Below are 27,561 nucleotides of genomic sequence, written 5' to 3'. Positions count from 1 at the left end.
ACGGTACAGATGTCTACTTTAGATACAATATAAAATTATTAAAAAAGATTAGCCTTTAAATTATTTGATAAAAAAATGTAGACAGTTTAAACTATTACAAGCAGTTATATTTTTGAACAATAACTTTGAAAACGGACTAATAAATGTTGAAAAACTTGCACTTACCAGAAGTATCCAATGACAGCCAGTATTTGTCGGACTAAGAAGAATGTCCATTTTCTTAAAAGGTACCTGTACAGTTAAAATGCAATCATGAATAGGTTTACATTACAATCCAATTACATTCGTTTAGACTTACAAGTATTCAAAAACGTGAATATGAATGGAATATGTATTCAAAATGAAGAGACTTCAGTTGAAAAACTTTTAAAAACATCTTACATTTGTCATAGTGTTCTAAACGTTACTCAATTCTACTCCTAAACATTAATTGAAATAGAGGTCTGGGAGGGCCATATGACGCAGAAATAACTATTACAACCATGTAGGCATCATTAAAAAAATACAGGCTTGGGAGTGTCATGTGACGCAGTAATAAATATTAAAAGTAATGGGAGAATTAGGAGGGAGCAAATACGATGAACCAGAAAGCATATATTCCAGAAAAATAAAGCAAAACAGAGCTGGGAGGGCCACGTGACGGATTAAAAAAAATAATAGTATTATGAACGCATAATGTATCAGGCGCGCAACACCCATTGGGCTCACGGGGCTTCAGCCCCCCCGTCGTGTGTGTCAGCCCGGGGGAGACAGCTTCGCGGGCTGGCGATCATCAAATTGCAGCCGCACCCAAGTACTTAACAGGTCTTTAAAAGACCATTTAATGTAAATGAGGCTTTTGTTGTGCGTTCACCCCTTCTTACAGCCACTCTGTCCATGGTTGGAAGAATTAGCCCCTCACGAAATATTTTCCGGCTCCCCCCCCCCCCCCGAAATTTGGCTCTAGTTGCCCACCTGCAATGTATAAGAATACAGGCTAAAGCACGTGACAGTTCAAAAATACGAAACCAAAATTTATGCAGGCAGAACTTATAAAATTAGAGGTGTATAGGACCTTGTGACGCAGAAAGAAACTTTCATACTATGTGCATACAATTTAAAACCATTGAGGGGTAGGAGAGCCATATGATGGAGAAAGAATTTGCATCATGCATGTACAATTTACAGCGGAGACTGATGTAGTGATGGCTTCTCTTACCTTTGCTTCTGTCGTCTTTTGTCGTGTCTTCAAAGGCTGCGGTTTCGCTGGGTCTGGGGAGTTTTGGGTCTGGGCGCCGCCGCCTCCGCGCCTATGGTATTGTGGCTGGGCGGCAGCAGCAGTGGAGCCACGTTGAGTGTCATGAGTCCTCCTCCGCTCGAGCAATGAGTTTGTAGTAAAATCGATGACTACACTCTGTCACCGCAGCACAGGCAGGCAAAAGAGAGCGTGCTCACATCAGTGCCCGCATTATATGGGAACCGTGGGGGCTTAGCAAACCAAGCCCAGGGCCATCAGTGGTAGCGTTTTCGCGGTCTATAAGAATGATGGCCTTGGGGGACATCCCATTGGCTAATGTATTGGTTTCCAGGCTTAGTGATAGCAAGAATGCTAGGTGGTGCCATGTGGGGAGTGTGGCCGCGCATGTGCAAGTGTGAGTGTGTGCACCAACAATTAACAACAAAGAGAGATGGGGGCGGAGTTCTCATGTGTGCAGAGGCAGGCCCAGAATCGGATCTCCAATGAGTGACCACTTCTAATCATTCTCCTTAGCGCGCCCTGAGCTCTTATTTGTCACTGAGACGGTGATCGCAATATACTTTGTACTGCTAATCATACTCAGCGTGTACAGGCGCATACTGTACGAATATGGTTTGACGTTACGCGTCGCAATGAAAGCTTCCGTGTGGTGTCATGTACGGCGTTCTGAACGCAAAAGGCGCCAATGTTTCTACATGGTTAAAAACATATATTTATGTATTTAATGTACATACTAAGGGAAGATATTATTTGGAATAACTATGAACATTTTTTTTTACAGTTTTAACAATTGTATATTACTTTTAAAAACAATTACACAAATCGCGGTAGAACATCATGCGTACTGGTATCGGAAGAACTGTGTAAGCGCATCATTAGCGTACGCAAAGCCATGTGACTTTAAAAGGAGAGATTTGATTGGTTCATAACTTTTCCTATTGCAACTGTTGAAAGTTCCGTCCCGTTATAATCATTCGACTTTGACTTTCTAAGAAGAAGCATTTCTTCTGAGAATCTTCTCAAATAGAAGGAAGATCACCATAATAAGAGCAATGGACTCATCTTCCAGCAGTTCTTCAGAGGGAGGTTTCATTCCTGAAGAACCTCCAAAGAAGAGGAAAGAAGCTCTAATTTGGAAGTTTTTTACTTTTCCAGAAGGGGAAAAAAAGTTTAATGCTCCAAATGTGACCTGTAAAATTTGCCAAACAACTGTTTCAAGGGGTGATCCATGTAAAAAATACTCCTTTGGCACAGCAAATATGGTGCGACACGTGAAGAGCTTGCTCCCCAACAACTTTCTCGAGCTGCAAGGCGGAGGTTGCACGAGAACCCACCTGGTGCTACACCAAGCACATCAACTGGTGCAGCAGCATTTTCAGCAAGCAGTCCACACCCACAAATTGATCCTGACTTTGCTAAAGTTCAAATTGTATGCATTTATTGTGAATAACTTTTGCGATATGGGGAACTGTCTATGGACCTGATAAAACGCAGGATGCAGGACCATTGGTGTCCTCGATATTAGTTGTTTTTTTTTTCATTCTTTTGTTCTGCTTGGAATTTTTTGATGAAATACAAAAAAAATACAAAACTAAAAAGACAAAAAAAAGTTATTTTTAGAACTACCTTCACTGGTCAAAGAAAGAACTATATTTCAATGTTAGTGTGTAAACGTTTGTCAGAATGAATGTGTAGTTCATAAATGAATGAATGAATACATTACTAGTGTATAGAGAATGTGAAAGTGCAGAACTATAAGGAAGTGCTACAGCATAAATCTATAAGGTGTTTACTTATAGTATACTGAGACTGATATCGGATAGATGCACAGCTGTGTTGTATTTTTGGTTAAGCAATCTTTCACAGAAGTTTGTGGAAGTTTAGTGGTGCTCAGTAAGGTGGCGTCGAGGGCCCAACGACGTCTGAAATATGAAGAAACGTGAGGCTAGAGAATCTCTAGTCTCATCCCTTCACTGGCACACACATGGTCGTCATTCTTTAGATCAAACAATGACTTTCATTCAATGTTCTTCATTTATGTACTTTGTTTTATTTCAAGATCAAGTTCATATTTATGTGGTTATATCTTCAGAATCATTATCAGCAAATTATAAATCAGGCACTGTATTTCAAACGTGTCCAATGCATTTCGGGCATTAGATGGCATGCCCTTCATCAGGGAAATCACACTACAAACAATAATATGAACAAATATTAGTTTCAATAATCGCTGTATCGATGAACACAATACATATGCTACATGTACCCCATATTGTAAGATAAATTACTGGCTGTTCAAACTAAAGTGAAAAGAGTGCAAAGTATACATGCTAGTGTTCAACATGTGAACGGGTAGTCCGTGGTGTATGCATGCAAAGGTGAAAGAGGATAGGTAGGCGTGTCACTTACGTGCCTATCGCGGAAAGCTGGTTTGGGATCTGAAAAGGATCGTACAAAAACAAAGCGGTTAGCGTGTGTGTTCCGGGTGCTGTATAGCGCACTCAGAAATAGGAGCTGGGTTATGGTATGAACTAACCTGAAGGTTGTGAAATGGAGTATTCCTGTCCGGTACTCGTCTCCACAAAACGCCGGCATACAGTGGGTTTTGCCGCGTCTAGTTATTTCAAAAGAAGGGTCTCACGTGATCTGACACGTGTTGAAAACATGAAAGAAAGACTATGGGTATCGGAGATACCGAGGGGTGGCGGCAAGGCTGGGGGTTGGAATAAAAACCGACAGACGGAGGCTGGCATCCGTTTAAGAATACAAAAATAGTGATGTGTGGGAAGGAATGATAATATTGAAAGTGATAATATTGAAGAAGGTCGGGGCAATTGAAAAATTAAAAATTAAAAAATATGGGTGGTGGTGCGGTCTCGAACTCGGGAGATGAGGGATGGGAAGCGCAGTGAGTTAGTAATGTAGCTAATGTTGGTGTTGACTAAAACAAGATTAGAAACCTGAGGTATGTGTGATCTGGGTAATAGGAACGTGCACAATAGCAGCAAGATCAGTATAAGGAACAATTAATTTAAAGGTAACAAGACAATTCGATTCTTTCATTTAAACCCATCGGTTTTTGGGTTGATAACTTATGTATCCAATGGTTCTCTCTCATTAGAAGGTATTTGTTGTTGTCTCTCCCTTCTTGTTTCGATACAGTCTCAAGAATGATGAATTTGATTTGCGAGACATTGTGTTGAGTTTCAACGAAATGTGCAGATAGTGCCGATTTCAAGTTTTTAAGTCGGATGTTAGACTTATGTTCCGTAAGGCGCACCTTGATTCGTCGTTCAGTTTTGCCAATGTACATCATCCCACAGGGACATTTTATGCCATAAATCAAATTACTGGTATCGCAGGTTGCGTTCACCTTGAGTTTGATGGGGTTACCTTGTCTTGGATGGTGGATGATGTTCCCTCTTATTATGTTATTGCAATTGCCGCAATTTAGACAAGGATTAGTACCAGTGTATGTTACAGTTTCATTGGGTTTTTGTTATAGGATTTCTCCCAAGTTCTTGGCTCTAGTGTAGGCAAATAGCGGAGGTTGGCTGAATGAGTTTCTGAAGTCAGGTTCAATATTTAGGATTGTCCAATGTTTCATAATGATCTGTTTGAATTTTTTGCTGGTTGTGGAGTATTTAGACACCATCACTGTCCGTGATTGCTCCGTTTTGATTGTGGGGGTTAAAAGTTTAGCTCTGTCCATATTTTCAATCCGGTTTTTGGTTTCTTCAATTAAGGATTTAGGGTAACCTCTGTTGGTGAATTTGTTAGTCATCTCTGTGAGTCTATACTTAAGAGTAGTTGTGTCTTGGGAGAAATCCTACAACAAAAACCCAATGAAACTGTAACATACACTGGTACTAAACCTTGTCTAAATTGCGGCAATTGCAATAACATAATAAGAGGGAACATCATCCACCATCCAAGACAAGGTAACCCCATCAAACTCAAGGTGAACGCAACCTGCGATACCAGTAATTTGATTTATGGCATAAAATGTCCCTGTGGGATGATGTACATTGGCAAAACTGAACGACGAATCAAGGTGCGCCTTACGGAACATAAGTCTAACATCCGACTTAAAAACTTGAAATCGGCACTATCTGCACATTTCGTTGAAACTCAACACAATGTCTCGCAAATCAAAATCATCATTCTTGAGACTGTATCGAAACAAGAAGGGAGAGACAACAACAAATACCTTGTAATGAGAGAGAACCATTGGATACATAAGTTATCAACCCAAAAACCGATGGGTTTAAATGAAAGAATCGAATTGTCTTGTTACCTTTAAATTAATTGTTCCTTATACTGATCTTGCTGCTATTGTGCACGTTCCTATTACCCAGATCACACATACCTCAGGTTTCTAATCTTGTTTTAGTCAACACCAACATTAGCTACATTACTAACTCACTGCGCTTCCCATCCCTCATCTCCCGAGTTCGAGACCGCACCACCACCCATATTTTTTAATTTTTAATTTTTCAATTGCCCCGACCTTCTTCAATATTATCACTTTCAATATTATCATTCCTTCCCACACATCACTATTTTTGTATTCTTAAACGGATGCCAGCCTCCGTCTGTCGGTTTTTATTCCAACCCCCAGCCTTGCCGCCACCCCTCGGTATCTCCGATACCCATAGTCTTTCTTTCATGTTTTCAACACGTGTCAGATCACGTGAGACCCTTCTTTTGAAATAACTAGACGCGGCAAAACCCACTGTATGCCGGCGTTTTGTGGAGACGAGTACCGGACAGGAATACTCCATTTCACAACCTTCAGGTTAGTTCATACCATAACCCAGCTCCTATTTCTGAGTGCGCTATACAGCACCCGGAACACACACGCTAACCGCTTTGTTTTCGTACGATCCTTTTCAAATCCCAAACCAGCTTTCCGCGATAGGCACGTAAGTGACACGCCTACCTATCCTCTTTCACCTTTGCATGCATACACCACGGACTACCCGTTCACATGTTGAACACTAGCATGTATACTTTGCACTCTTTTCACTTTAGTTTGAACAGCCAGTAATTTATCTTACAATATGGGGTACATGTAGCATATGTATTGTGTTCATCGATACAGCGATTATTGAAACTAATATTTGTTCATATTATTGTTTGTAGTGTGATTTCCCTGATGAAGGGCATGCCATCTAATGCCCGAAATGCATTGGACACGTTTGAAATACAGTGCCTGATTTATAATTTGCTGATAATGATTCTGAAGATATAACCACATAAATATGAACTTGATCTTGAAATAAAACAAAGTACATAAATGAAGAACATTGAATGAAAGTCATTGTTTGATCTAAAGAATGACGACCATGTGTGTGCCAGTGAAGGGATGAGACTAGAGATCCTCTAGCCTCACGTTTCTTCTACTTATAGTATACTGCAGGACCTCCGAAGCACTTGAATGTAACATATGTACATAAATATGTTACAAGTCTATGCTTCAATTTGCACTGCTGGTGAAACTGCCTGGGTGAATTTGTATGTGTTAGGGGTGGAGTTACAAGCCCCTTGTGCCTCTTTTACACATACGTTGCATCACTTTTGTGACACAGCGGTGGTGCAAAAGATGTGCTATGGTGTGTGCTATTAACAATGTGAGGCATCTGGAAGCTGCATTACATTGTAAAGCCCTGCGCCAGAAGGAGGCTTTCCTGTGCAGGAGGAGGTGCAGCAACGCCTCCTAAAAGTGACTGAGTGAAATGTATGACATTTCATTCAGTTACTTTTGAGCTTATGCTGCGTCAAAATCTTGCATGTGCTTGAAGCAGGTGTAACGACTGATACAACATTGTGAGCATAGGGCACCAAGAGCATAGCTGGAGCTGTGTTATGCTTGCAACCGAAGTCAAGTAATAATTAATCCCAAAAATATTTTGCAATTTAGTTTTGTTATTATTTTATAAGAATATGAAATATAATCTGAAAAGTAAAATAAATATAAATATTTATATAAAAAATATAGGAAATTAGTATAAAAAGATAGACATAATAATAATACATTTATAAATTATCATTTACAAAACCTTTGAAATTCAGTGAAAAAAACATAGGTTTCAGGCACGGTATAGTTAGGAATTAGCATTTAAAAAACCTTAGAAATTCACTGAAAAAACCATAGGTTTCAGCCACGTTATAGTTAGGAATTAGCATTTTAAAAACCTTAGAAATTCACTGAAAAAAACATAGGTTTCACACATGTTATAGTTAGCTGGTCATTTCACTCATACGAAACCATTGAAATTCCCCCGTTATGGTTAGTTCAGCTAACTATAACTCGCGCGCCCGCAATACACTGCTGATGATGTCACATATTACATCACTCATGACATGGTCAGTAACATCACTCATGACATCACTGATGACATCTCAAATGACATCACTGATGACATCATCTAGTGAATGTGTGTCTTTCTGAAAAATAAATATTTTTTATATATGTATATCTAAAGGTCGACGGAAGAATAAATGTCTAAATGGATGTTTTTTTTGCAAAATTGATTATATAACTGACTTATTAAGTGTATCTTAGTGAATACACATGTTAACGGGCAATGTTTAAATATTTAAATATCTGTATCAGTGTCTCACTTTGTGTATAAGTGGCTGCATGGGTTGGTGAGTAGCTACATGAGTGTGTATATGGGTTATTAGTTTGTTTTTTGAGTATCATTATGAGTGTCTGTATGGTTCGTGGGGGATAATACTTAGCGTATAGATGCATGAATGAGTGACTCACTGTTTGTATGTGTTTAGAAGACAGCATGTGTGCAGGACTATATGGGTGGATGAGTGTGTGTATGGGTGTGTTAGTGAGTGAATGACTGTCTCAATAGTGTCTTTATGAGTAAGTACATATGTTTTAAACTAGTATATGTGAGTATTGATGTATATAAGTGAGTATATGTGAGAGTGAGAGATTAGAAGAGTTCCTGTATAAATAAGTATGTGTTTCTATAAGTGATTGTTTAAGAGAGTAAGTATGTGTACGTTTTTGTAGAAGTAAGTGTAGTGGTGTGTGTATAGCTGTATATGCAAGTAAATGGATGTTTGATAGTTTATTTGCATGTGTGAGTATGTGTGTGAGTAACTCTATGGATGAGTATCGGTGTGTAACAGGATGTATAGGTGTATCAGTACATATGATGAGTGAGTACATGTATGAGTGACTAAATAGAACTGTTGGTGAATGAGTGGATGTGTATGTAGATTTTGGAAATACTGAATAGGTTGTTTTAACTGGTATTGGTATCTCCATTGTTTTCAACATTTTAGTTTCTATTTTTGAATGTGTGTATCAAAGGTGATAATACGCTGAGAGGAGGTCTGCCACTCTTTTACAAGGATGATGTCATCAGTGATGGCATCAGTGATGTCATTTGAGATGTCATCAGTGATGTCATGAGTGATGTCACTGGCCATGTCATGAGTGATGTAATATGTGACATCATCAGCAGTGCATTGCGGGCGCGCGAGTTATAGTTAGCTGAACTAACTATAACAGGGGAATTTCAATGGTTTTGTATGAGTGAAATGACCAGCTAACTGTAACATGTGTTATATATATATATATATATCTATATATCTATATATATATATATATATATATATATATATATATATATATATATACCTTCAAATCCTCTCAGTGCTTCAAACTGTCCCTCAATGGATGGGTGCTGTGCTGCAGCAAGAGCCACCAGCCACATTAGAAACTCCAAGACAAAGCAGTCAGAGTTGCGCACTCAGGTGCATATTTAGTATTATTTTGTGAAAACCCAAGACCTGTTTCAGCTCTCCCGAGCCATGCTCACTTGTTATTTTGGAAACATAAACTGCCATTTTTAAAGTGCTGATGTGCTTTCATTTGTATAAACTTAACAAAAGGATTACACTCTTGGCCCTTCCATGGCAACAAACAAAATGCTAGAATAGCAAACATGGAAATGTGTCAAAATGCTAAATGAAGCGTTTTCCAAGGTGAGGCACAACAAGGAGAAATATGTTTGTTTCTCCTCCTTTTTTTCCGATTACTATATGTGCCGCACACGTGGAAAGAGGAAAAAGCCTCAGCTCATTGTTTTTCTGAAGGAAGGTACCCCTTCTTGCACAAAAACAATCCTGGCTGCAAGGCAGGCTCCCTTGCACCATCAGTGTGCCAGCACAAGGAAAGAGCAGGAATGGGTCATATCTTTGTAGACATGATGCGCTCCTAGCCTATCCCTGTCACGCAATGTGCTGCGTTGCCTGACTTATTATTAAATCTGCTACTAAGTCTTTGGAGAGAAAAGTTCCACCTTAAATTAAAACAAATTTGGAAGCCTGAATCACCTGTCAATAAAAGTAGCCTCTCGAGTTACAGAGATTTTACTGACTTCATACAGCAGGGTTATCCCTTAGGTAGCTTCACACAGGGAGTATTTGGCACAGATCTCAAATAGGTATAACAGAGAGAAACGAAATGTACATAGCAATTCCCAAATGGTAGAGCCACGCGGCCCAAAAAATAAAAATCGAGGTTGATATTCCCCCTTTTGCAGATTCGATTAGAGCAGTGAACGCACCTCACACAAAGAGATCCGGTTGAGCGCAGACAGCATCCGTGCAAGCTTCACTCACACGCCCAACAGGCAGCAGTAGCCGTGCATTGTGCAACAGTCCGCACACAATGAATTTATCTTCACCCGCAGAACAGGTGTGCTGCCCTAATACAAAGAAATAAAGAAACACCTGAATACATCTGTGCCAGAATTGAGTTTATGACACATGGATGCGTTACAAGAAGGGATGTTCACGCAGACAAATGAGGACCCCAAACTCATTAAAAAACTGGGCCGGGGCCTTTTTGATGATGCCTTTAAACATCCCTGAAGGGCATTACATTGTTACCTATCTGCGAATACATTACACGTCGAAGGCACTACCCACGCCCCATTATCACATACCCCTTATAATGGGTTTAGAATTCTATACACTCTTTTGATATTTAACACGACTTGGAATATAGTGCTTGCTTTGCTTGAAAATCAGCCAAGCAGAAAGTGATAAATTGGTAGGCAGCAATAGCAAACTGCTTATGAAATGTTCCATTAAAAAAATGATTAAGAAACACATTGACTGTTCTCTCCGGCTCCCATTTAAGAGCGATTTTGGAGCAGCATTCCCTGGTAACCTGCCTCTGACCCCAGACTGGCATCGGATGGTATGTGCGCAGTTTAATTGATAACTTTGCATCTATGTCACAGCTCGCAGCCCATTAGATGGCGAGAGCTCACCTGGTTAAGCGGCCCCGGCACGCACTGGCCCGGGCCTGATTATACGGCACAGCTGCTAATTTACCGAGCCCCCTCCTCGGGGGCCGGCGGGCACCAGGCGGGAGCTGGGGGCTGAGCCGTCACCTCAGAGCTGCCCAACTCCCGCAGAATGACAAGCGAGGAATTAGCAGGGTGTGCGAGGGAAGGGAGCTGGCCAATTAGCACGAAGTAGCAACAGGAGGCAGAGGACGTAGAGTCCTGCTGGGCGACGGTTGTGTGGAAGGAACAGCAGCCGGGAAGGAACACTCGCCATTGAACCCGGGGAAGCAGGAGGCCTGAGGAGCACTGCTGACTGCACAGAAGCTGAAGGGAGAAATTAAATGGCCGACACGGCGTATTCCCAGCGTTCTGTGGCAGGTGCTGACAACGCACCTTGAGGGGTTCTGCCCACTATGGCGCTCACTACATGTGGCCTCTTAATTCCGCTGGGACTGGTAATGGCAATTGCCAGTAGTCCCACCAGGAATTTGAGATCTGCGGCGTTTCCGTCTGTGGATCTGTTTATTTTCACATAGAGATTTCGGCTGTTTAATCGCTTGTGAAAATCTGTGGTGAAATAAGGAATTACTGGGCTACCGGGCCTGGAAATACCACTGGTAATTTCTTATTTCTATCACTATCCATGGAAATTTGGGAAGGCCCGACTTTTCCACACCCCCTGAGTTAATTCCGAGCATGGGGGAATCTTCGAGGCATTTTCCAGGCCGCTGGTAGTGAGGGGCCCCTATCATGGTTGAAAAATCAACATAGAAAAACACTGATGCACCTTATTGACCATACCGCTATAAAGCAAGGTAAGTCTAGGTATGTGAATGCTAAGTTAAGAATAGTAAATGTATATGTAACTTGCCACATAGGCCTTGTACAAGTAGCTTGAAAATCCAAATGGGCTTTTTACTGAAGTTACCAGACTCATAGAAATTTCAAATCGTTTTTCTTTAAAAAAAAACTCTTTCATCACCAACATTGATTATAGATACATTTCAAAAGGTTTTTCCACTTATGGAGACAATAAATATCATACAATATTGCATAGTAAAATATCGATAAGAAATTTGATAAACCTCTGGTTTAATAAGAGCATGTTGTTATCGTACTGGGTTAAAAAAGCAGCTTTATATCTGCATTCACAGTTAAGTTATCAGCCACGGTCTAGTACCACATTTTTCCTCCTTCCATCTATAGATCATGGCCCAGCTATATATCCCTAATCTTTTTGCTCTTCGGCCCTTTTTTTCATACACCCCCTTTTCTAGGTTAAAGAAAGCTAATACCCCCCTAATCATTGCTGAAAAGTAGGGCCAGGGGATGCCGTAGATATACAAATTCTGACCACTGCCATGGCCAGGAATAGAAAGTATTGATTTTGATCAGTGTTTTATTAGTACAACCCCCAGTAGCATGAATTCTGGAGGTAGATTTATCTTTATTGTCAACAATTGGTTTAGAAACTTTTTGATTTCCCTTATCAGGATTTCTAAACCTGGGACACGTTGCAAACATATGTACTTGGTTGGTTTTAGTACTGCTACAGTTGGGGCAGATGATGCCAGTTTGTCTCCCCATTGAGCTATTTTTGCCAGGGTGTAGTATAATGCAAACAACGTTTTGTAATGCTGTGCGTGTAGTCCAGGCAAGCACAAAATAGACCTTCCAAGTTCCAGGGAGTCTAAAAAGCTACCTTGATCTATACCAAGTTTTTGTTGCCATTTTGGTCCTCACTTCTCAAGGTCGTCCTGGCTGAACTGGAACAATTTCGCATAGATATGCCTGATGGTGCAGCCTGTGTTGTCCCTAACCACATTCATGACTCTGTTTTGACTGAAGCCCTTTAACCCTCCCTTTTTCTTAGTTAGAAAACTTCATATTTGTAGGTATTTAAAAAAATCTCTCCAATGAATTCCACATTTGACTTGAATATCACTAAATGGCTGAAATTCATTTGAATCCATAAGTTACCCTACCACCCGAATACCCGAGTTCTCCTATCTTGCCTTAATGTTATCTTGAAAAAATCCTGGGAGCATCAGGTTTCTAAAAAGTTGAGTGTAAAAGTCATTCTACCAAGCCCCATTTTTCTTTTAAAGACTACCCATATCCGAAAAACTGTTGATAAGGTTTTAAATCTGACTTTTTTGTAATGGATGGGCTCGCTATATTTCACAAGGCAGCCCTGGGCCTCGTCTCCGAGTAGTAGTTCGTCAACATCTAGTGACCCAGTTTGGCTCCACTGATCTTCTGCCTTCACTCCCATCATCCCCCACATATATTGTAGAGCAAATCGTTTTTCACAAGGGATTTCAGCTGTTGAAAGCAGCCAAAATCTCTGTGTGAAAGTTGGGGAGAAAATATGTGGGAATTGGCATTGAAACACAAATTCAAGTGTATTAATCTCAGAAATCTGGTAATCCCTGTTATTTCCTTGCCCTCTGCCCCCAAATTACCAGGACCGTGGGTAATGAGACGCATAACCGGATGTACAAAGGAAAGAGGTGCAAGGGGTCTGTGGAAGAGTTTGTACAGTAATACTGACTGTGCAAAGGCTGAGGCATGAGCGTGCGCTGGATAGCACTGCTGAATATCTCAGAACCCAAGAACAGAGATGAGATTGAAGAAGAGTACTGCTAATTGTGCTATGATCTTTAGTAAGGTGAAAATGTCAGTGAAAATGTACCATTGTAAACTCTAAATCCACTGAAATATACCGTTTACAGTTAACTGAAGGAACTATTTCCCGCACCTCACCATGCTTGTGATCAGTGATGCCATTTTAGATGTTGTTAGTAATGTCACCAAAGTTGTCTTAAAACATTTCGTGAGGGCGGTCATAAAAAGTGTATTGCGAGAGGGCAAATTATATATAACTGGTGAATTTCAGTGGTTTTTAGAGTTTAAAACGTTACATTTTAACTGACGATTTCATCCAACTATAATGTCAATTTAACCTTGGGTTTTTCCAGTGAAAATTTTAAATAAAAAAAAATGTAAAGTAAGATAATATTACCACACCAAACTACAATTTCACTTTCATTTTTGTTTTGTTCAGTGAATTTCCAGTTTTAAAATAAATCTAAAGTATTATTATATTACCATATCATACTATACCAACCCTTGACAGATCACCCCAAAACTTTCCCATAAGGAGTTGAGTTGCCTTAACACTTTTTATGGAAAGTTTTGTGTTTTAGGATAACTCGTCAACTGGCACTAAAGTTATTAGCAAACCAAAAAATCTATTTCCTATGGAAACCCGGTCCTAACTATAACTACACAGTGGCGACTGTGTTTGTGTGTATTTATATGTTTATTCCTTCTCCACTTTTTCTGCTGACTCACCCCGCACACCTGCACAAAGGGTGCATGGCCTCATCAAACTCATCAAAGACCGTATTCACACACCAACTCCCCTTTGCAAAAGCATGACAATGCAGTTTTTGGGCTTCCACAATTTCTTTGTCAGGCTACCATCATACGTGTTTGAGCTGGAAAACAGCCTTTTTCACAGATGACAAGGCGCCACTTGCAAAACCATTTTACTCTTTTTGCGCATGATGTGTGTTAACCACAAGTGAAAACAGACTATAGAAACTCTCACTTCCTGTTAATTCACACATTGTATGAGTCTTTCCTCTGACTTCACCAATCATAATTCATTAAACCATACTGGTTAAGCTTATACTTTGACTTGTTGTAAAATTAATTAACCATATATGTTGGACTTGTCCTTGTTGCAGGGTTATCCTCAAACTTTTTCCTTCTTCCTCCTATTTTTTCTTGACCTGTTGTTCTTGGCTTTAGGACTCTGGGCACTTTACCATTGCTTATCAGTGCCAAAGTGCATATGCTCCTGTGTAAATTGCTGTTACAATTGGTTATCCATGATTGGAATGTTTGATTTACTGGTAAGCCCCTAGTAAGGTGCACTGAGGCGTGCCAGGGCCTGTAAATCAAATGCTACTAGTGGGCCTGCAGCACCGATTGAGCCACCCACAAGAGTAGCTCTGAAAAGGTAACTCAGGACTGCCACTACAGTGTTTGTGTCCAGTTGTTAACTGGCTTGTCGATTTGGCTAATGCACCCACTTGCCAGGCCCTACACTTTCCTTTTTCTACACATAAGATACCCCTATTGTAGGCCCAAGGTACCTCCTGGGCAGGGTGCAGTGTGTGTGAAATGTAGGACATGTACTGGTGTGTGTGACATGTCCTGATAGTGCAAAACTCATAACTTTGTTTTTCACAATTGAAAGGCTATCTTGTCCCATAGGATGGAATGGGAGTTTATTTTACAATCTTATACATATATATTCCCATTGGGACAAGATAGAGAAATAAAGCTTAGCCTCTCTGAACTCAGAATTTAATAACACATCTTTTAGTAAAGATACTTTTTAAATTGTGTGTTTGAAAATGCCACTTTTAGAAAGTATTTTAAGAATGGGGGTTGAGCCTACTGGGGTCAGGCGGGACCTTGTAAACTTTTTCTTGAGAAAATGGGCCTGATCTGCTGTTTTGACAATGCTGTTTCAATTAATAAACAGAATAAGACCTTTATCTTTTTTGAATGGTCTGAGTAATTTAATTACCAAGTCTTGAAACATATGTCTTACAAGTTGTTGCTATTTTTTTACACCATGACTGTCTAAAAGACACACAACAACTAAATCTTTATTTAAAAAAATACAAAACATATAATGTGTCAAAATAAATGTGAACCACATGTATACAACATAACAGTGCAAAACAAAAAGCCAGTCAAATATTATAACCCATATCAACAACCACTTTGTCATTTCATATTACATCACATTATGTGCATATTACAGTAGTTGTTGCACTCCTTGGTAAACATTTATGAATCCAATGTACATTTCGATTTAACCAACATGCTACCCTTGGACTGCTAATATTTTAATGACTCAGCAGGAAGAAAAACGCTGACACGTTTCGAATCCCCAAGTTGTTTTATGGGATTCTCGTGAGGGCTTTGGACGAGACAGGAAGTGTTCTTCGTTCGAACGTTCGTTCAGGGAGTAACTCTGATGAATATCAAATTCTTGCGATGGTTTGGAAATTATTTTTTAGGTTGTTTAGTAAGGTGTGTGTACATGCGCTTGAAGCGGAAACGTTATTCAGTTTAAATGTATCTGATTTCAATTCAATGAGAGCTTTTCTCTAGCTTCAGTCAATGAAACGATGTTGCCTAACGCTCTGGGGCTCTTACTTGTGTTCGATTCCACGCATATTCATCTCGCCGTTACTTTTAGAAAGTAGGCATTTTCTTGTTTCACCATTTTGTGTGCCTCTGTCTGTGTGTTTTTTGACTGTCTGGTTTTGGAGTGACAGGGGCTGGGGATGTGCATTCACTGTAGACAGCCACTGGGGGGGTTGAGGTGTGACCGGCCCTTCCTGGATGACTCAGAGCTGAGCTGACTAGGGCTTGGCTGAATTTAGAGTAGTGGAAGGAGATTCCATTGCACCTGAATGGGGCTCTGTCTCATTGCATAATGCTGTCTCCATCCCCTGTGCTCATACTGCACCAGTGAAAACAGAGCTGGATTTGACTGGGCTCAGAGACCCTTACCCAAAGAGAACAAAGACATTTTGGGGTATAAGTATTGGACCTAAAACCCCTGAACTTTAAACCATTTTTGGATCGAAGAGAAACCTTTGCCAAGGAGAAGAGCTGGAGAAAGTGAAGGATAAGTACTTCCTCTATGCTGTGAGCTGTCTGGGGTTGGCCTGCAGTCCCTGATTCTGCCAAAGAAAGGATAAAGACTTTGCTGTGTGCTGAAACCCATGCTTGAGGAAGATCTCCAAGGGCATGTGTGTGCTGGCCTGAAGTCTCAGGTACACAAAGACTTCACCCCCAGCTCCCCTGAACTTTCTTGCTGGGAGTTCTGACCTGCCAAGAGGTGTCTGTGACTATGTTGGGCTGCCTCTGGAACTTGTTTTTGCTGTTGGGAGCTGGAAAAGCAAAACAACTACAATACAATCAATGCATTGCTCTTTTTGGAGCTGTTTTTATGGCACAGCACCGCTGTGTGAGAAGAATCTCCATGCATCGCTGCCAAAACCGACACAGCGCCTGTCGCCGCTGCAAGAAACAATGCATCAAGGGATCATGGCTGAAAAAACCGATGTAGCGCCGCTCCATGCCGCCACATCGATCGCCGAGGCATACCGGATTTCCACGCATCGTACCTGTGCGGCAAGTTTTCCTGTCTCAGGAACTGATGCATCTCTTTGTTTTTAGACACCACCTTATGTCGCAACTACAGATACTTTGTGAGAAATCACACATCCATACTTTTCTATGGTCCAAGTTGTTTGAAGCCTTTTTAAAGTCATATTCTTAGTACATGTATGTTGGATTTTTGTCATTTTTGTCTTGTTGAGTTTAGATAAAGATACTTTATTTTTCTAAACTGGTGTGGTGTCCATTTGTGGTGTTATCACTGTATTACTGTGTGTTTTGAGTACAAATACTTTACACATTGCCTTTGGGATAAGTCTGTCTGCTCGCGCCAAGCTACCCGAGGGTTGAGCAGGGGTTATCTAAAGTGTCTATCCCCCTTACCCTGACTAGAAGCCAGGGTCCCTATTTGGACAAACGTAACTACCTCGTCCAACCAGAGACCCCCATTTCTAACAGTATACAACAAAATTACATAGTTTAAATACTACTCAATGCAGATGAGTTAACACAGAGAATTGTGGCTTTGTATCTCATGGCATAAGGCGTTCTTTACACAATTCATTCCTGAATTTCCATTCTTGACATTAAAAATTAGGCATTGTATGGTACTATTGTATCATGTGCTTCATTCTACCAGCATTTACTTTTAATTCTCTTAAATTATACTTCTTCATATCGTGACCCTCTATGCAGCATGTATAATGTTAGGCAGCATTGCCAATTGAAATGACCTACATCAGTAAGGGCCATACATCTCATATTAATTCTCAACTGATTACATATTTAAGATATTTATGTACAGATTATATCCCATTCTGGAACACCCACTCTACTTTTCCTACGTATACTGCATATATTTTACAGACGAGGATATGTGAGGAATATGCACATTATCACATTATTCAAACTATTGTTGACACCTATTCTTGGGTAGCAGCGTCATTTTCGCTGTCACAGACCTGCCCATATAAGACAAGTCTCTGGTCATCCAACCCTGAAGATCTCTATGGATTGTGTCCAGGAGGGAGAGGTAGTTACAATCCTCTGTCTCCCAAAGGGAGGAGCACAGTAAGAGCCCTAGGCACCCCTGTCGTGCTCATGGGAAAGGAAAGTCCGGCTCCAGGTGCGTCTGATCGGACCCTGGAATAGTGAGATTAAGGAGTTGAGCGTTTTGAAGATTCACTTTAAAGCCAGAGGCCTACCTAAAAGACCTGAGGTCGTCCATAAGGGGTGGAAGTGAAGAACAGGGTTGGGTAAGAAAAAGCATTACCTCATCAGCATATAGAGCTATTTTATGCTCCTGTCCAGCGAAGGAAATACCTTTAATCAAGGTGTTAGTACTTGTCTGGTCTGCCAGTGGTCCCACGTAAAGCAAAAAAGGAATGGGGACCAAGGGCAACCCTGCCTGGTACCCCTGGAGGTTATGAAGGAAATAGACAAGCTGCAGGTAACTCATACTTGAGTCAGCCACATTTCTTCATCCCTATGTCAGAATTTGAAACCGGTGCCTAAGGACCCCTATCTTTATCACTCAGCAAAAGAGTGGCTCATGAACTCGATCAATGCCTTTTTGGAGTCAAAGGACATAAGCAGTGCGGGCTGTGTGACCAGGCTGCCTTATCCATAAGATGAAGGAGGTGTTTTGCATTATCACTGCAGCCTCTTTTGAGGAAGATGTCGGTTTGATCCGGATCAATCAGTCTTTGCATGTTAGTGCTCAACCAGATTGCAGGGATGCCCATAAAAAACTGGCATCAGCATTCAATAAAGGTATGAAGTGCATTGTGTTGGGTCATTCCCTGGTTAAGGTATAGCCATGATAACTGTCTCTCGCATGGAGGTGGGGAGTTCACCTGAGCCCCCAAAGGAGTTGTAGAGGCAAGCATGTAGTGGGGCAAATTGGGGCCTAAAAAGCTTGTGAAACCCCAGAGTAAAGCTGTCAGAGCCTGGGGTCTTGCCCTGCTGGAGTTCCAATATTGCAGTAAGTACCTCATCGATGCAGATGTCTTCCTCAAGGGTGAGAGCACCCTTGTGAAGCAGGCATGTAAGCATCATCGAGGACAGAACCTGTGGTATGTTGTTGTTTGAAGTTGACATGAGCGCACACGCGCGCATGTACTTGAAATAACATTCGCGTGGCCGGTTGTGTTTGAATGTGGCTGCGTGTGTGTGTCTAGTGACATAGCAGGATTCCGCGTGTGATGTATGTGTTTGAATGTGTGTTTTGGAATATATACGGGGGGAGTAACAGTTACTGGCATTCTTCGTTTGTACCAGAGTTAATTGGATGTAATAAACGCTTCTACTCATACCTGCTGTTCTCCTGATTTATTCGATAATTGGATGGAAGATTACCTATTCAACATTGGCGACGATCGGGAACGTATCTTCACGAGAAAGAATTACTTGCAAAAATTGCATATTTCATTTAAGGATGGTTATGTTTTCATGCATGTAATTGGCTGTTGACAGTATCGGCAAACCTCTTCCAGTGAAGTACACAATATTATTGGATGTTCGTCAACCACTCTCCGGTTGTCTTTCAAAATTGCTTTTCTGTGATAGGCTGTTGGAACAACGGTTTTCACAAAGACTTTTCACGGAACAAACAACAATACTGGCTATCAGTTGTGTTTTGTCAAGTTAAAACTTATTAAGCCAGGTTTCTAGCCGATCTGCTGAGGATTTTGCAGCGCGCAAATGACAAGTTCAGAGTCAGCAAGTTCAGAGTCAGTTGTGAGTATTCTTCTGTGATACGCACACATATATATTTTGCGTGTCACAATTTAATTTTCTTCTTATTTCTACCTTATCTGTGATACGCACATACTTTCCAATTTTTAAAAGTAGATTTTAGTAACTAATACAAACAAATATGGCTGGCATTCAACCTCCACCCTCATTTCTTACTTTACCAAGAGAACACCAGATTAAATGGGATATTTGGGAGGCAATGTTTCTCGCATATGTGGATGTTCTTGAGGGAGAAGAATGTGAACTAGATAGGCAATTGGCTCTACTTAAACACTGTCTTGGAGGAATAGCTCTTAAAGAATACAAGAATTTACCGCCTTTGAGTGATATTTCCAACTTAAATGTGTACCAAATTGCTTCAAAGCAACTTTCTATTAGATATGGAAAAAAACATATTGTTATGGAAAGATTTAAATTCTATTCTAGGAAAAAAAAGTGATGAATCCGTTGATGACTATGTATCTGCCTTGAGAGCTCTGGCAGTCACTTGTGATTTTGAACACATTAACTATGACCATGTTTTAAGGGATCAGATTCTCATGCGTACAAATAATAAAAAGATACAACAAAGACTTTGGACTACATCAGATATGTCTCTCAACGCAGCTATAGAGATAGCAAAATCTATTGAACATTCAGAAAAGTTTGTAGAGGAGATCAGGTCTTGTGAAAAGTCTGAAGTGCACATTGTTAATAAAGAGAATGACAAGCAAAAAGATTTTGATAAACAGAAAAAATTTACTAACCAAAGGAATGAAATTATTATAGAACTGAAAACAGAAATAGATGGCAAAAGCAGGATCCAAGAGCGAACTCTATGTATTGTTTTAGATGTGGCAGTAATTACCACTTGGGGAACTCGAAGGCATGCCCTGCTTTAGATAAAGTTTGCGCTAGATGCAACAAGAAAGGACATTTTCCCAGAGTTTGTAGATCAGCTCCTAGGAGAGTTAATGTCATTCAAGAATATGAGGAACTAAATGACTATGACTATGATGTTAATACCATACTTTGTGTAAACAAAGATTTAAATATTACAAAATTTCCTTCCTTACTATGTTGAAATCAATGGGATTTCCACTAAGGTTTTGGTGGATTCTTGTTCATGGTATACCATTTTGCCTCACACTTTGGTCAAGTCTAATTGGCCGGACATCGAACTTATACAACCTGATATCTCACCAAGTGGATACACTGGACACAAACTAATGGGTATTTTATAGCAGAATTGATCTTTCTTGAACGTAGCACACGAGGTAAAATATATGTTACTAGAGTAGGTGAAGCGTTACTAGGTTGGCCTCATCAAGAGAAACTAGATCCTATTGCTGATCCTCCTGTATTTTCCATTGCAGCAGACCCTACAAATCCTGTCTCTACTAAAACTGTTGGTGTTTCATATGCTTCTGAAATGAAAGGAAAGTATCCTACACTATTTAGTGACCAACTTGGTCAGTATAAAGGTTTTGAACATCGCATAAAAGTACATGCTAATGCTTTACTTGTCAGGCATAGAGTCAGGAATGTTCCTTTGTCCTATCGAAACAAACTGAAAGATATGCTCAATGACATGTGTAACAAAAAGGTAATTGAACCTATGGAGTCATCTCCTTGGATTTCTCCAGTTGTGATTTCAGTTAAATCTTGGGGGGATCTTCGTTTGTGCATAGACTTGCGCAGTATGAATAATGCTATTTGTGTAGATTCTCATCCACTGCCAAACTTACACGAAATTGTCTCTTGACTTGACCGCATTTATAATGCCAGAGGGATTATACAGGTTCTGCAGGATGCCCTTTGGCCTGGCTAGTGCCGCGGCTGTATTTCAAAGGCTAATGAAGGAAACTTTGAATGGTCTTACTGGAGCAATATCATTTCAAGATGACATTTTGGTTTTTGGAAAAATAAAGTGGAACATGACAACAATTTAATGGAAGTGTTGAACGTATTATCAAACAAAGGTCTAACACTTTGTGCAGATAAATGCAAATTCAAAAGAAAGGAAGTAGAATACCTAGGACATTGCATCAGTGCAGATGGAATCAAACCTAAAGCATCACATTTGGATAATATCAGCCAAGCTCAAATTCCTGCGAACAAAGAACAATTGGTGGCTTTTAAAGGCTTAGTAGAATTCTATGCCAAATTTATTCCAAACTATGCTACTGTGATTGAACCGTTTAGGAATCTTTTAAAAAAGAATGCTAAATATGTTTGGACTGATATTGTGACTACAACTTTTACCACTGTCAAGGATATGATAATCAAAGCCCCATGCTGTCTATTCAGGTGGTGGCAGCTCTTGTTTCCCACTGGGGGTACTGTGGCAGTGAGGGGCAGCATTAACATTTTAGGCTCAGATGAAATTTTTGGACATTGCTGGAATTACGCTGACTGCTCCTGCATGATTTAGATGCAGGCACCGATCTTTTTTTATTAACTGCTATTTTCGCCTTTGTGAAACTTCGTTTTTTAAATCATCATTGCCAGAGCATCTCTTACCTTTCTCTGTGGCCTCCCCTGCCCCGGTCCACCGCCGCTGTTTGTGCCGATTGTGTGGAGGGCGGGCGCCATCTTGAGTGTGTCCCGAAGTGCGGTTGGACCGAAGTTAGCGGTCCAGCTGCTCGTGGGAGCACGCCATAAAGCGGCAGACTCTGCGGGGCTCGATGTGGTCTATTCAGGTGGTGGCAGCTCCTGTTTCCCACCGGGGGTACTGTGGCAGTGAGGGGCAGCATTAACATTTTAAACTCTGATGAAATTTTTAGACATTGCTGGAATTACGCTGACTGCTCCTGCATGATTTAGATGCAGGCGCCAATTTTTTTTTAATAACTGCTATTTTGCACTTTGTGAAACTTCGTTTTTTAAATCATCATTGCCAGAGCATCTCTTACCTTTCTCTTTGGCCTCCCCTGCCCCGGTCCACAGCAGCTGTTTGTGCCGATTGTGTGGAGGGTGGGGCGCCATCTTGGGTGTGTCTTGAAGCATGGTTGGACCGAAGTTAGCAGTCCAGCTGCTCATGGGAGCACGCAATAAAACGCACATGTGCCCTCGTGCGCGCAGCAGACAAGCGCAGTGGGCGCGCCAATGACGCGCCTAAGGTAAGCCCGTCTGCGCCCGTCCGTGCCTCGGCAGCGCACAGTGCCAGGAATGCTGGATGTAACACGGCCAGGGCTGTGTCTGAAAGGTTTTCATATGACCGGGAGACATTAATAAATCTAGACACTATTTCTTTCAACAGTGCTAGAAAGTGGGAGGTCCTTAATGACATGACGCGGACCTGTCCCTCTTGTCACTTTCACTTTCAAATAAACCAGCTCAATTCCCCCCACCCCCAGTACAGAAAACTAATATTCGTGCAGCTCTTATTAATGCACGGTCACTGGTGAAACATGCCGCGGACGTGCACAAGCTGATCATTGACGAACAATTAGCTCTTCTGTTCATCACGGAGACCTGGTTGAATGATTCTTGCACACCAGTGGTCGAATTAGCTATCCCTCTGGGCTATAAGATAGTCAGGGTTGACCGTCAGTCAAGTAGAGGGGGTGGTGTTGCTGTTGTTTTTAGAGTAATGTGGACTCCCACCAAGGAACTCACAGGGGAGATTATGGAAGGCGATGCTCTGGAGTTCTCGCTGAACATATCTCCTCATTTTACTTTGGGTGGGGTATTGGTGTACCGTCCCCCGGACCCGCCGGGCGCCTTTCTTAAATCTCTCGACGAGGTTATTGCCTTGCGAGTGCTCCGGTTCTCCCGGTTTCTATTGTTAGGAGACTTTAATATTCATTGGAGAACCCACTGGCTCCAGGGATGAGGGACCTGTCGGATCTATGCAACTTGACCCACCTGACCCAGCGGGTCCTTGACTCCACTCACAAATGTGGTCACCTATTAGATCCAGTATGCTCCAACTTCGAGCTTAGTGTGTTAGCTCCCAGGCCTGTTACCTGGTCGGATCATTTTTTGGTTAGCTTCTCCTGGAACACCAGTAACTCTCTTATGACAGTATCCTAAGAAGATTAACATCCCGGCCTTGTCCAGAGTGCTGTCCCTTACGCTCCCGGATGAAGCCTCTGATCTTGATGGAGCGGTGGAAAGGTTCTCGAACTGGATTAGCCAGGCCATCAACTCTCTCCCTCAGTCCTCCTCGAGATCCCCACCACGCTGCTCTCCCTGTAAGCCATGGTTCACCGATTCCCTTAAAACATTGAAGCTAGGATATAAAAAATTAGAGCGGAGTTGGCGTCAGGAATATTGCCCCCGTGCTAAGATGGCACTTCGTACCGCCCAGAGGGAGTACTACGCAGACATTAAAGAAGCCAAAGGCAACTTCTTGGCTGAAAGAATATCTAAAGCCAAGAACAACAGCAAAGAAATCTTTGCCATTGTCCGTAGCTTCCTGTCACCTGCTGCTGAACTCTCCACCCCTCCTATCTCCTCTCAATGGTGTGACAATCTATCCACCTTTTTCATTGCCAAGATTCAAAAGATACAAGATAGTCTACGGTCCACCCCCCTAGCGCAATACTCTCCATCCACACCCCTCGCCCCATGCACTAACACACCCAAGCAGCTCTTCTCTAAGCATGGGCGGAAAATCCGTTCCGCTCGCGGATTTTGTGGATTTTCGGTAAATTCGCAATCCGCGAACGCTCGCGAATTTACCGAAAATCCGCAAATTCGCACGCAGCGGATTTTTTTTTCTTGGTGATACAATTTTGCAGCGTGCGGTGTAAGTTCGCAACTGCGGACATGTAGGTGCGGCGGGCAGCAACAATCTCGCACTCGCGAAATTACAAAAATTGCAATTCTGCACAAGAAATCTACTAGCAAGCAGCATAGACCTTCTGAAAATGATGATTTTTATCAGAATAACTCCTCAGGTTGACATTTGCCTGCACTTTTTTGGATTTGAGGCCTTTTGATTTTCTTTGGATAACTTTTGGATTAGAAATCAACTTTCTCATATAAGCTTGTTTGGGGCATTACATTTGCTGTAATGCTGTTCTGCAGAAAAACGAGTTTTGCAATAGTGAAAGCATTCAGCAGGTTCAAAAGTTCAAACTCATCATTAGTAACCATTCCCTGTAGTGCTTCCTGACAAGGGCCCCCCTAGAGTTCAGTTGCTAGTTGCAACAATTGTATGACTCTGCTCTGACCCTCACAGCAGGCTCATAGAATAGCTACAAGTAGGCCACAAAGGTCCTGGAAAAAAAAATTGCACTGCAACAGAAAGCAAATTACAGATAAGGAAGCAGGTGCCAGACTGGAATTTTAAAACAGTGACACATTAATAAATCAACCCCAAATTAATTCATGTCAGTTGAAGCAGGCAGGTGTGCTTGCTTTTTCCCCCCATAATCTACAGTGATGATGAACCAGAGGGTGGCATTGATGTACCAGAGGGTGGCATGGGTGAAACAGAGGGTGGCAGGGGTGAAACAGAGGGTGCTGGGAACCTGTGATGATGAACCAGATGTAGAAACAACATAATCGTGACCGTTGCAAGCCGACATGTAAGTTCGCAATTGCGAACTGGTACAAAACCCTCGCAAACTGGCAGAAATCCTTGCGAACTGGCAGAAATCCTTGCGAACACAAAAAAAAAAAATTCGCGAGAATTCGCGGATTTTGCGGATTGCGAGTTCGCAAATTCGCAAAATTTGCGAACGCCAGATTCGCAAAATTCGCCCATGCTTACTCTTCTCGCATTTTATACCAGCAGAGGAGAGGGATGTTTTAGCCATCTTGAAATCACTAAAATCAGGTTTTCCTGCGGACTCCTGCCCTGCAAGGGTCCTGAGTGGGGTAGCGGATATAGTCTCTCCGGAGGTAGTGGTGCTTGTTAATAGCTCACTTCAATCTGGAAGAGTGCCCCTGCAATGGAAACATGCTAAACTCCTCCCTCTCCTTAAGAAACCTTCAGCTGATTCCAATCTTCTTTCCAACTATATCCCTATCTCCCTTCTTCCGGCCTTAGCTAAGGTGTGCGAAAAAGTGGCATTTAAACAGCTGGAGAGATTTGTCGAATCCTCGGGAGCTCTTCAGCCGGCGCAATCCGGGTTCAGGACATCCTTTAGCACCGAGACAGCACTAGTGTAGATTGCGGAGGCTATCAGGGAGTGTCTGGACGAGGACGGCAGGGCGGCTCTGATTTTGCTGGACCTCTCTGCCACCTTCGATACGGTACCCCACCTCCAGCTTCTCTCCCGCCTGTCTGATATTGTCATCACAGGCATGGCCTGGGACTGGGTCAAATCCTTTTTGGACAACCGCTCCCAACAGGTGTGGATACCTCCCTTCTCTTCATCTGATTGTAGAGTGGCCACTGGGATCCCTCAGGGGCCTACGTTGAGCCCCCTTTTTTTCAATATTTACCTCACACCCCTGATCTATTTGGCAGAGAAGCTGGGTGCTAAAATCATGGCTTACGCCGATGACACCCAGCTTCTCTTCACGTGGAAGGGTGATGATCTTCATACCGAGGTGGCCCATCAGTGCCTGTCATCTGTATTTTCTTGGTTGGCTCAGGCTAGCGTGAAGTGCAATGAAGATAAATCTGAAGTAATCCTCTATGGCCATTTCCCTCCCGCTTTTAGAGAGTCCTTCTGGCCTCCTGGGTTCCCATGTCCCAGTGGAGATTGTGGAGTAGCCAGAAATCTGGGAATTTGGTTTGGGGTGATCTAGGGTTCCATGAGCAGATCAAGAGACTCTCAGGGGTGTGTTTTGGCACACTTAAAGCCTTGAGGAGGTTTTTTCCCCTGCTACCCAGCGCTGCTAGGGAGACGGTGACCAGGGCACTTATCTTGTCTCGCCTGGACTACGCCAATGCCCTCTACCTCAGCATCCTGGGGTACCTCCTGGGAAAGCTGCAGGTCATTCAGAATGCTGCAGTTAGGCTTCTATTTAACATCCGGAGGTGTTTGAGCATTCGTAAGCAGCTAAGCAACCTGCACTGGCTGCCCGTCGCTCAGCGAGTGCATTTTAAAGCTCTGACCATGACACGGAAGGCACTCCACGGCTCGGGCCCTGCCTATATTAGTTCCAGGTTTGCCTTTTACCTTCCTAGCCGTCCCCTCCGCTCCGCTTTGCAAAGACGGCTGGAGATCCCCAGATTTCGGCGAGCGCGGCTCGGGGGGCAGTCCTTTGTGGTAAAAGCCGCCACCCTGTGGAATGCGCTGCCAGATGATCTTCGGCACACTAAGGAACTGTCCACCTTCAAAAAACTTCTAAAAACGTATCTGTTTAAACAGTCCATCTAGTTCTTGCTGCCTACTATGTAACTGCTCCCCTACGTGCCAGGACACTCTTGAGTAGCAGTGTGCGATACAAATCCCTTTATAACATAACATAACATGCCTTAAGCCTTTTGTTATTGGTAAACATTGTATTGTAATGGTGGATGCAAGCAATTGTGGGCTAGGCGCAGGACTTATCCAAGAAGAATGGGGTAAAGAATGGATTGTGGCTTATGCCTCAAGAACGTTAAGAGAATCTGAACGTCATTATTCTGTGATTGAGAGAGAGCTTCTAGCTAGTGTTTCAGGTGATGAGCATTTTAGACAGTTTTTATGGGGTACAAAATTTACTATCAAGTCTGATCACAAACCCCTAGTGCACATCTTATCGCCTGGTGGGGGATGTACACTGTCTTCTAGATTAGCGAGGCTTTCATCAAGGTTACAACATTTTCAATATACGTTAGATTATGTTCCTGGAAAATCCAATGTCCATGCTGATTGTATGTCAAGACTTCCTTTACCGTGTAAGGATTCAGACATAATTGACACTGATGAGTGTGAGGTAGCACATGTGGTATGTGACGTGAATCTGGTTTTTGGGGAGAAATCTGTGGTGCATGAGCAGACATGGAATGAAGAAATGGAATAAGATCTGGAACTCAAAGAGATAAAGAAGTTTATATTGCATGGATGGCGAGATGAGAAAGAACTCATAGGGAGTTTGATGAGTTATCCTAAAATTAAAGATGAGTTGGCCATAGAGAATGGTATTATTTTA

The sequence above is a fragment of the Lissotriton vulgaris genome, chromosome 3_1 (assembly GCF_964263255.1).
Source record: "Lissotriton vulgaris chromosome 3_1, aLisVul1.2, whole genome shotgun sequence".
Lineage (NCBI taxonomy): Eukaryota > Metazoa > Chordata > Amphibia > Caudata > Salamandridae > Lissotriton > Lissotriton vulgaris.
This window is presented reverse-complemented; position numbering follows the sequence as displayed.